Source organism: Pseudonaja textilis, chromosome 6, assembly GCF_049901715.1.
Source record: "Pseudonaja textilis isolate UNSWEBS1 chromosome 6, rPseTex1.2, whole genome shotgun sequence".
Taxonomy (NCBI): Eukaryota; Metazoa; Chordata; class Lepidosauria; order Squamata; family Elapidae; genus Pseudonaja; species Pseudonaja textilis.
Window position 1 is genome coordinate 33,196,649 of NC_141995.1, and position 11,608 is coordinate 33,208,256.

Genomic DNA, 11,608 nt, shown 5'->3' on the forward strand with positions numbered 1-11,608 from the left:
GTCTTTGTCCTTGGAGCTCATGGAATGATTTTAGGCCAGTCATAATCTCTCAGCCCCCCTCATTTTATTGAATGTTTTCAAGAGAAACCTGACATTTCTTTGACATTTAACCCTTACATAAAATAGAAATATACATGTAATAATACTAACAACAATAATGTTGTCTTCTAAATTTGCTTTTATTAGTGGCAGAAAAAGTATACTTTTATTTCATCAGCCTGTTGTAGTTTCCTGTATTCCAGTCTTAGGTTACTATACTTAAGTGCTCACCTTCTTTGAAACACCAAGGACTGGGAAATAATAAGAAAACACCACAGCAATTAGGAACTTTTGCACTACTTTCTGCCACAACCATCAGTCTTCCTCCCACAGTATCCCAGGTACTATATGTTCAGGCACCTTAGAGGAAATATGGCATTTCTGCTACTGCAAGAAAATAGCGAACAAACAAACAAAAAATGAGCTGACAATGTAGCTATTGATGAATATCTTTCAAATGGTGCCATGGGTAGTGTTCAAATGAGCTCATACTGAAGAGAGACTCACAAAGCCATGTTTTTCATTTCTAACCTTACATTAGAAATTTTAATAAACAGCCCAAAATGGAAAATGATATTTGAGTAATTTAGTAATGTTGGAAGTTAAAACCCACCTCTCTCCTATGAAATATTTTAGGATATACTAAAAAGGCAGAATATTTCACCTAGAGGACAAGTAGAAACTCAGAGAGGCAGAAACTCGCTCCCCCTCCCACTTTGTTAATGGGCCATTAAGGCCTGGGCCAGTCTATTCTACATAACAAAGACCTACCTCCTTCAGGCAGAGTCATTTAATGGCCCTTCATTGCACCACCCACCAAATTTCAACCAAACTTAGCACGTAGACAACCTACAAAGCTAGCATGACCTATGACAGCAACCAATAGCTCATAACAAACGCATCTAGTTATCCAGCTAAAAAACTCAGGAGATGATAAATCTTATTTCACAGATCATTGAAAATATTTGATAGTGAACTATGATAGCAATAATTAATAGTGTAATCTCAAAAAACAATTTCCTATTTTTCATGTTCTAAAAATTATTAAATAATATTATTTTACATCAGACATTCAGCTTCTCAAAGAGCAAAATTACTTACTATCATGACATCTGGAACCCAGTGGAAATTAGTTCCAGTTTCAGTAAAGTGGATTTTGAATCAATTGAAAATATTTTTTTCTTGCTCTTCTGCCAAAGGCACACTTAAATAAGTTTTATGTACAACAGCAAAACATGCAATCCATTCTTGATGGCCTAATAGGATTTCAGCAGAGCTGACAAACTGGCTCTAAGTCTACTAATCCTAAGTAATGTTGATTGAGGAAATAAATTAACATCATTCTTTATGCATTTTAGGGAAAGACTATGAACCCATGGCCTTACATTCAGTTTTTCTTCTTTACCTACCAAACAACTACTTGGTTTTAGTCTAACTCCATCTGGTTGTTTTTGTAATGGTCACATTTGCCATTTGTTTTGTTTGTGTACTGCTTGTAATAATCTCCAATATCATATTTCTTTATAAGAAATCCTTTGAGTTCCAAATTGATAATTTAGGGCAGTGTTTCTCAACCTTGTCAACTTTAAGATATGGGGACTGCAACACATGCCGGGGAAGGAGAATTCTGGGAGTTGAAGTCCACAAATCCTAAAATTGGCAGACTGAGAAACACTGCTTTAGGCCTTTTTGAAAAAAAAAAATGTAAATGCATGATCCAAACTTACCCCCAAAATATAGTTGTCCAGAAAGAGTCCTGAGGTACTAGAGAAGGAGGGAACAGCTCATGAGATGGCTTCTAGTGAATTTCTCTATCTCTATGCTCAAGGTAGTAACCATTTTGCAAGTTTGGCTTAAGTAGCTCCTTAAAATTTGAGGTAGGCAAAAAGACCACAAAACTGCTTGCCATTCTGCACTAAGTCTGGCCTAATTCATCATTCACATGCTGCTCCTTAACACAGATAGCTAGCACGTTAGAGAGAAAGCTAGATTCTTTTGCTTAACAAATGTCTGAAGAAATGATTTGTATGAAGGAATATTTGATAGGATGAGTTTTGGGCTGTTTTGGGCTCTTCCAGATAAAGGAAAAAACTGACTGTAAGAATAAGTTTCAGTCTCCTGATTTCCAGAAAAGGAAATCATATGCATATATGAAATAAATTCATCAGGTAAAATAAACTATCGCTGCAAATCATTCACATGATCAGTTATTTTTCCCATCAGGCTCAAATAGTCCAAAATAAAAATGATGGCACATTGGAGAAATCTTAGAACTTTTAGTAATACAAAAAATATTTCAAAAATACCAGGAAAATCCCTTCCTCTGAAACAATTAAGCGGACTAGATATACTCAGTGGACACAGAAGGGTGACTGGTTACTAAATACAAAATAAATACTGGGGTGGGTGGTGAGAAAGGCAAAGACACTATCACACACTGTATACACACTGCACAACTAACATTTATTTATAGATCCCATTTATTTTGCTTTTTAGTAGTCACTGTTTGGAAGAATGATGCAAGTTATATAAAAATAATAGCAAGATTGATTTCCCACAAGCTATATTTCTTCAGGTATATTGCACTGTTTATGACATGTATGGGCCACAGAGACCCCAAGAAGAAATAAATAGAGTTTTATGACTCTTTACTGCTTCAAGGATATGCTATGAATCAGTTTTACGTTTGTTTCTGAAATGTTTGGCACAAAATGTATATAATAATCTGTTAGGAAAAGGGAACTGATTCAATTATCGTTGTATTTATCAATGTATTTATATATTTTTTTGTTCTAGAAAGACAAGAACACACTGAAGAAAGAAAACGGGCTTTTGAAACAGGAAACTTCCCTTACAAGGACAAAGAATATGTTTTATGAATGTGAAATAAACCGACGCAACAAGGTAGGATTCTTGTTTTAATATTCATATATCTATGTAAAAATCATATTCATGTATCTTTTTTATCTACTTGATAATATTTCATTGTAGAGTATGTGGATTATCATGCCTACAAACAGACTAATCATGCTATATTTTCATTCATGGTAAGAAAAAGAATAACAAATATAAAGGAATAAGGAAAAGCAAACACAATTACTGCACCTGCTGTACTTTTCTTCTGCCAGCCTCCCTAGTAAATCAGACAGATAAGAAACACAACTAGATGAGCTAATTTTCTACCTTTTTGTAAGGAAAATTGACAGAATCTTGAAAAATCTGCAGGTACAATCTTCCCATGCCTCTTTTAACTGCCTGAATAACTAGAATGGGTCCTTCCTCTGACAGTTGAGATTGGGGGCTCCTCTTTCCCTTATCTGATTATTTCCTAGGCAGAATTTCTTTCCCTTGTTCCTCAAGATCATTTCCACAAACCATTACATCCAACTCATTATGCTCCAATGATCCAGGAAGCTATCCCTCTTATCTGCTTCTGAATATTATTTCATTTTTAAGGATTTAAGCCCCTTTTGTATAGGTAATTGGTCTTGCACATTTCCATCAAGGTCATCTGCCTTACTCTCTATCTAGCATAGAATGCAGCAGCTGTTTTAATATGTGAATCTTTGTGCATGAATAGATAGAAGACAATAGCTGTCTGGATGTTACAGATATATAGCATTGTCATTAAATAAATATATTTCCATCAGGAAGGCAAAAAAAAAATATTGAATGTATTTTTTTAAATAAATATATGTTTCCTGCTTAACCTCACACATATTTCATGTGGAAACATATTTCTTGAAAAAGTTTCCTAAGCTTAAAGCTAAGAAACGGACCAGAAAATTTCCAAAATAAATAAATAAATAAAGTTGTTAGATTTGGTTCACTATAAACTTGTAAAGATGTGTAGATGGAGAAACAAAATGTGATTTTTAAGAATCACATTATGTATAATCTAATTTATATAATCTAATTTGAGACTCAGTATTTAGATCAGGCTCAAAGAATAACAAAATTGCCAGCAATAGTTCATTTTTTAGAAAATAAACACCACTAGTTTGTTTTGCATTTGTGAGAACAGTGTTTATCTTTACCTTTTTTTTGGATTCAAATTTATTTGTGGATATTGCCCATGATTATGAGCTCTCAAATCTTTTTTCTTTGAATGCTGAAATTTATTTAAAATTAATAGTGTATTATAAAGTCTTATCTAAAAACTAAAATAAAAATAAGTGCAAGAACTAGACTATCTGCCACAATGTTTGACAGAGTTTACATATTGGGCTAAGATATAATCGTCAGTTGCTGGCATGCAAGTAATATTAAACAAAGATCATACAAATGCCATAATAATTTAATACGTGAACCGAGACAGTTACAAAATTTTCTTAAGCAAAAAATAGTCTATATAGACTATCTCATGTTCTCTATTAAACTGAATGGCCATATAATTGAAAGTGATAAAACAAACCAGCAAAAAATTAGCAGGCAAAACACACCAAAGGCACAGAACGTTCCAAAGCTATTGGTAATAATACTATGAGTACGAAAGAATGGCATTTATTCACCCATTTAAATATATTGTGTTGCAGTAGAACAGAGATAAAATTAGTATACTCAGATGACCTCTCCTCTTTTCTGCACCATAAAGGAAAAAATTTAGTGGAAGAGGATGATGTTTCAAACATTTGCTGGAAAAGTGGGAAAATTGAATGGATTCTAAATATTTTTGTTAGATAAATGTTTATTTACAAGCAGTGGAAATCTTTGTAATAATGGTTTCTGCAAGAATCTGAAATTGCTACTATAAAGTAAATAAGGTAACTAGTGTAGTAATAGTACAACCCCTGATTTTTCCATTCATTTGCATCCTATAAAATCCCATCTTCAGGTGTACATAATAAAGATTTAAGGCCATATTTTAGACAATAGCTCCACTGAATATAATTTGGCGTTGGATTAGGAAATAGTAATAGTTTCCATTGAATATAATTCTACCTCCAAGAATATATATAGTCAAATTGTACAGTTGAGGCAGTATACTTATTTAAAATGGTAAGAGAAATGATGATGCAAAAATCAAACCAAAACTATTCTTATTTTGAAAAAAAAAACACGAATAGATAATATTTGGATAAAATTGCATCACATAAAGAATGCAAATCTATTATAATTACTCTAGGTCAGCAGTGTCAAACTCGCTTCATCACGGCAGTGTCATGTAATGTATCACATTTTTTTTCCCTTTCAGTAAACTGGGCGTGGGCATGGCCAGTGCATGATGCATCTGGCCTGCAGGCCATGAGTTTGACAACCCTGCTCTAGGATCTATAGTAATGACAATGGATTTGCATTCTTTATGTGACACTATTTGATTTTGGTTTAATTTTTGCAACTCTTAAATTACTAGAGTCTAGATAATTCTAACACATAGAAGAAGTGTGAAATCAGATCTTGTATACATTAATTGTTAAAAAAAAACTTGAGTTGAGATTTAGATTTTGGATTAGTTGGGAGAAATATGTATGTATGTATGTATGTATGTATGTATGTATGTATGTATGTATGTCTCTTACTGTTCTTTGTTTGCCTTTTGCTTTTGGGGGTTAAGTCTCTTTTGGATATCTTGAAACATCAAAATGCATCCTCCCAGAGTTCTCATGTTGAGGCATTGGATAGGAATTGCAACCAAGAAGGGATGGAAATGCAAATTGAACTTCTCTGGGAACAGGTATGGGTGGACAAAATATAACTCTTTGCAACATTCAGTTAATTCTGAAAATTGTGGAAGCCTCATCATCATGGGGTTCAGAGCTTATCATGACTACAGGGTTAAAACCTGTACACACATTAAAAAGGGGCAGAATTCTGATTATGCACCTATCCTTGGCTTTTTTTCGTGCATTATTGCAAATACCCTTATTGGAGACTGCTTATTCAGAATGAATGTGGGGTTATGTCACTGTGAAATATGAAAATATTTGCGTGTTGAATTGATAGACTAAACAAACTATCCTTGACTTGCAACAGTGATTTAGGGACCATTCAAAATTTCAATGGCATTGAAAAAGTGACTTATGATGTTTTCCACACAACTGTTACAGCATCCCTGTGATCACATGATCAAAATTTGGATGCTTGACAACTGACTCAGATTTATGACAGTTGTAATGTCCTGGAGTGATGCGATCATCTTTTGTAACCTTCTGATAAGCAAAGTCAATGGGGAAGCCAGATTCACTTAACAACCATGTTACTAACAGAATAACAGAGTAACAGAATAACAGAGTACCAGAACTTGGAGGTCTTCTAGTCCAACCCCTGCTTAGGCAGGAAATCCTACATCACTTCAGACAAATGGTTATCTAATTTCTTGTTAAAAACTCCCAGTATTGGAACATTCACAACTTCTGGGGGAAAGTTGTTCCATTGATTATTTGCTCTAACTGCCAGAAAATTTCTCCTTAGTTCTAGGTTGCTTCTCTCCTTGGTTAGTTTCTAGCCATTGCTTCTTGTCCTGCCTTCAGGTGCTTTGGAGAATCGGTTGACTTCTTCATCTTTGTTGCAACCCTTTAAATATTGGAACACTGCTATCATGTCACCCCTAATCCTAGTAGTAACTTAACAACTACAGTGATTCACTTAACCCTTAAGTGAATCAAAGAAAGGTTGTAAAATGGGAAAAAAATTCACTTTAACAAATATGTTGCTTAGCAACATAGATTTTGCGCTTGATTGTGGTCATAATTGAGGACTACATGTATATGAGAAAAATGAATATTAGAAAATGATTGTTGAAGAAATGAAGATGGAAAAAGATACTGTTTAATGCATATGCACAGAAAAAGATAATTACAAAGAATGTATCAAAAATCAAACATCAAGGGATGCTAAGATTAAAAGACCAGGAAACTGATTTTGATGTAAATTTAAAAAACTGTTTACAGTGGGTGAAACACATTTCAAGTGAGTGAAAATTAATTGATAGAACAACTTGCCTCCAGAGGATGTGAATGTTCCAACACTGGAAGTTTTAAGGAAGAGTTTGTATAAGCATTTGTCTGAAATGGTGTTGGGTTTCCTGCCTAAGAAGAGGATTGGACTAGAAGACCTCCAAGGTCCCTTCCAACTCTGTTATTCTATTCTATTCTATTCTATTCTATTCTATTCTATTCTATTCTATTCTATTCTATTCTATTCTATTCTATTCTATTCTATTCTGATAGCACTAAAAACAGAGGTGATATTCAGCAGGTTCTGACCAGTTCTGAAGAACGGTAGTGGAAATTTTGAGTAGTTCAGAGGACCAGCACATATCACCTCTGACTGGAGATTTTGCAGTATCCTTCCCCTGCTACGCCCACCAAGCCACGCCCACAGAACCAGTACTAAAAAAATGTGAATCTCACCACTGACTAAAAAAGGACTAAAGAGTAAAACTTCAAATAAAAATAATACAATTATTTGGAATAAAACTGATTTGAGGGACTGCTGTAAGGTATATTAGAGATTAGTATAGGAATGAGATGTGATCTTAAACAAATGTGATAAAGTTAATTCATTCAAAGAAAATCATAGATGCTATGAGAATGATGAAAAATAGTAGAGCTGAGGATATAAAAGCTACAGGTGAAGAAATGTTAAAATATGAATATTGAACATGTTTGAAGATCTTTGTACTGAAAAAAGTTTGAAAGTCATTTTTGTTTTATATTTTTATGGGGTTTTTTTTTGTCACTTTTTAACTTGTTCTGTTATTTACTTCTCCACTTTCCCATCATGTTCCTTGCATTTTAATGTTTATAAAATATAATAAAAAGATTTGTAAAAAAAGATATTTTATGCAAACTCACGTACTTTGCATGAAATATATTTCTATATGACATTTATGCCCTACAAACAGAAGCAAATAAATTTTCATTTTTGTGCTTCTTTTACTTAATAATGTGCCTAGAGAGCTGTCACATTAAATAATGCCAATTGTAGGTTCGGATTTATGAAGAAGACTTCAGAAAGGAAAGATCTGATAGAGAGAGAATTAGTGAAGAGAAAGAACTTCTGCAAAAACTTGGCCACAGGTGGATGGTGAATGGCCTCTCCCATTAGGATTAAAAGAGAAGCAAAAGGGAAGGGGGCTTTTGCAGGAAACAACTCTCTTGTTCGGCCATTTGTTTGTTCCAGCCTTGTGGAGGTTTGTCTGTAGAACCCAGACCTTCCCTGCCAGCAGTGAGTGTGGAACTATATACCAGGCAGGGTTCCAGGATTGATAAAGATCTGAGCTCATTAGTATACCTCCGCAAGGCTATTTGCCAATCTGTTGTCTGACTGTGAATGAAATAATTCACATTCATGTAATAAAAGAGCATTTTACTGGGACTCAGAATTGACAGTGCTTTTTGGGGAGGCCTAGGACAGAACAAGTTCTATAAATGCAAATGATTTATGCAATCTTTATTGTATAAGAGAATGAGTTCAATCTGTGAGTAACAAGGATTATTTGTATCCAAGACATCCTTGACAGGAATTTGTTCAATAGTTTCTTGACAATAATTGATAAATGAAGGTTTCCATAACCCTTCTGAATGTTACATGCTATTACATTCCATTTAGAACAGGGGTCTCCAACCTTGGCAACTCTAAGACTTGTGGACTTCAACTCCCAGAGTTCCTCAGCCAGCAAAGCTGACTGAGGAACTCTGGGAGTTGAAGTCCACAAGTCTTAAAGTTGCCCAGGTTGGAGACCCTGATTTAGAACATAAATCATGAATGTAAGGACTGTAAGGACCTCCATAGTCTTCTAGCCCAGCTACTGCTCAAGGCAGGAAAGGGCCTTCTACCATCCCAGTCAAATGACTGCTCTTGACTGAGAGCTTTATTCATAAGAAGCAATATATTTTTTTTATCAACATTACACAATTTTATTCATCAATGTTGGGTTTTTTACTTTGGAATACTGTAAAAACAACCACATTTCTAAGTTATTAAATTATGCATCAAAAGGACCACTAGAGGGCACAAGAGATCTTCCTTTCAACAATTCTGAAATTTGCTTTTAAATAGCTGCCTGATCTTGGCCAATACACTTTTTCATGAAGGCTTGTTGGCAGACAACTCATACTTGTTTCCTTATTAAATGCAGGCCCCTGTTACTCTGAAACCCAGCAAGGTACTGACAAATGTATATTTAGACAAGACTTCTTTTTAAAATTTCAACTTTTAATAAGTGTAATAATTAAATGCCATTTTCATGCAATATTTAATAGGTCTTACTAATGCCACTTCTTCCTTTATAGCTGCATATTATATAATATATATTTTATTTTATTGGCTGAATTTCTCCTCTTCACAGATTAAACACTATCAGACAGAAAATGAACTTTTTCAGAAGCAAGTAAAACAACAGGTTTGTGTTTTTTGTTTTAGATTTATTTAGCAACTCCTAAACTTACAGACTATACTTTTAATATAATTACTATGATTAAGGCTAAAATTGACTAATATTCACCTTTATAGTTACTGCAACTTAATATGCTAAAGTTTTTTTAAAATTCATTATCATTCTTCATATAATTCAATATTTTTCTACTGCACTAATAAAAATATTTGGCTGGCATACATACCTATTTGTTGTTTAAAACAATATAGAAATCAAACATACAATCCTAATAGTATATCTATAATTATAATATAATACATTTAGAAAATTAAAGTCATAACCAAATTTAAGCTTTTAAAGTTAAATCAATAGCTCAGAAATTCTGGAAAGTATTTTGCAATCTTATTTTAGGCTAATATACTTTTTGAAAAGTATTTCCAAAAATAACATCAATAATCAGAGTTTAGATACCTGTACTTGAATAGTATATTATCTATACTTTGATAATTGGGGTGTAAAGTCAACAAGTTAAGGTACCCTCAGGTTAGGACAATGTGGATCTTAAAACAAAATCTTACTTTTTATTAATGTGTATTTTTAAAAATAGTTTGTACTGAACCAAAAACAATGAGCCATGAATACAAGAAATTCAAGCGTGTCATGTTTTTCTGAGAAAAATAATAGTTTCTATCAATTTTGTTTTATGTTGATTTTTATATAGGCTCAAGGTTTCCAAGCACTTACAGAAAAATATGTCTGCCTGAAGCAGTTGTTTGTTCCTTCTTGTCTTAATTGTGGGAATTGTGACCTACTTCAGCCATCCTGTGAACCTCGAATAACATTGGGGTCATGTGGTGCTAACAGAAAACAGCAGCAGCCCCTGTAAGCTGAGACTCTGTCAGCAAAAAGACTCAGAGACCAACATTTTACAACCAGATTGTGCAAGTTTTCCGTGAGAATTTAGTAATGTTAAAAAAATATGCAACTCTGCCATTAGTTTAATTTTATTTCCAAATACCACATGTTTCTTTCTTAGCTATCATTTCATTATATCCTTTTTCATCACTTACCTCATCACTTTGCTTTCTTCTGGTAATTTGATAAGTATATTATGTAACAAGTAATGGACTCATTTCTATTATCTGCATTTCCTGTACATCAATTCTAAAAGGGAAAAGAAAAAACATTTTATTCTTATTTTTTTTCTTTTATAGCTGTACTTCTGTATCATTATTACTTTAAAAAGTAAGTTCAGTTTATTAAAAAGATGCATGTTTATTTTTCTCTGTCTACAGATATATGTTATCTGTCTCTTCAATTAGAAATATATAATTTTCAATTTGAAATTATTTATGCATATTAATTTTGCAAGCAATTGTACATTTATATATAGTAGCATAAATAAATTGTAGAAAAAATATTTTCAATATGAAGTTATAGGCAGAATTTAATTTATTTTACTACCATTTAGTTAATTTTATGCAACCCTTTGTAAAAGAGATTGTCAAGGTGTATACATTCTTTTAGTCTGTCTTGACATAAAAACACAATGACCGGGAAAGTAGCAAATAGGTAGACCACAGTAGCTAAAGTTGCAAAAGCAAACATGAGAAGCTACAGTCATTATCAAGCTTAAGAATACTTGAGATGAAATACGGTCAAGTATTTAGAAAAGGGTAAATGAATGTACTCTGTGTATGCATGTATGCATGCATGTATGTATGTATGTGTCAATATCAAGGCACCATGAAATGTTCTGGTCTATTTCTGATCTTTTTCTCCCATCCCGGCTGGGAATTCTGGAAGTCCACATATTCTAAGCTTGAGAAACACTAGTATAACATAAACCAAATTTTAATAAATTTGTTATTATTTTTCTAACATGAATTTGGGCGAAATGCTTTCCACTAATGTTTTTAAAGTGGTTAATTAAATTAGGCTTTATCCTACAGCTTTCATAATCTGGATTTTGAGCTGTGTAATATATTCTAAACAATTTTTATCTTTCTTTAGAAGAGAATTTCAAGGATGGAATTGTTTGCTGTTTTGTATTTTTTGTGCAGTTCTTATGATTAATTTCTGATACAATAAAAGCAGCTCTAACATGTATTTCTTTATAATCTCCCAAGCCTCAATATGTACGCTTAGCGTATGGAATACAGTACAGTTACTTCATTAAATTTTGACTTCCTGTGTGCCTCTTTGTATCTCACATTTACTATTTACGTTTTGGTTATCCATGAAAACTTT

The 11,608-nt window shown here is 33.1% G+C and overlaps 1 long non-coding RNA gene across 1 annotated transcript; it reads left to right on the forward strand.

Moving 5' to 3' along the window:
- Positions 1 to 9,048: 9,048 nt before the first annotated feature.
- LOC148125445 (uncharacterized) lies at positions 9,049 to 11,112 on the forward strand. The gene is made up of 3 exons (XR_015744212.1): positions 9,049 to 9,148; positions 9,332 to 9,391; positions 10,087 to 11,112. It is a non-coding gene; the product is annotated as an uncharacterized LOC148125445 (long non-coding RNA).
- Positions 11,113 to 11,608: the final 496 nt, after the last annotated feature.